The following is a 452-nucleotide window of genomic DNA, read 5'->3' as shown; positions in this document are numbered from 1 at the left end:
CTTATTCCAAAGCTTGGTCCTGAAGACGTATCCAGGTGATACTCTTGGGGAGCCGCTGATGAGACCACGACCGTGGCAACTATTACCTGCGATAGCAGAATTAAAAACATATATATCATGGTTCGCGTGTCCAGATACACATCCATTCAGATATAAGAACAATCTCAAATAAAAAAATATATAAATGTCGATAAATTCCATATACATCAGATAAGCCATCTTACCAACCACTTCATGAGTGACGGTTTACATACAAAAGCAGAGATTCCCTTCGCTCATGCATTCTGCAGCGCCATAAATTGCTCCTCAAACCGCCTTGCGCTGCTCGATCTACGGATTTCCCCTGCGCGGATCAAATTCATCCTTTGATTTCCGCGCGTTAAGTTAGTACTTTTATCTTAGATGGAAAGTCGATAACCACATTCAAATCAAAATGAATTTACAAATTACGT

At 40.5% G+C, this 452-nt stretch overlaps 1 protein-coding gene across 1 annotated transcript in view; it reads right to left on the bottom strand.

Annotated features, from left to right (window-relative positions):
* Positions 1-452, bottom strand: part of LOC119587243 — a 7,703-nt gene that overhangs the window by 682 nt on the left and 6,569 nt on the right. The window lies entirely within an intron of this gene.

The sequence above is a fragment of the Penaeus monodon genome, chromosome 22 (assembly GCF_015228065.2).
Source record: "Penaeus monodon isolate SGIC_2016 chromosome 22, NSTDA_Pmon_1, whole genome shotgun sequence".
Taxonomy (NCBI): domain Eukaryota; kingdom Metazoa; phylum Arthropoda; class Malacostraca; order Decapoda; family Penaeidae; genus Penaeus; species Penaeus monodon.
Note: the sequence above shows the minus strand (reverse complement) of the source record. Positions and strands in the feature narration are given on the sequence as shown.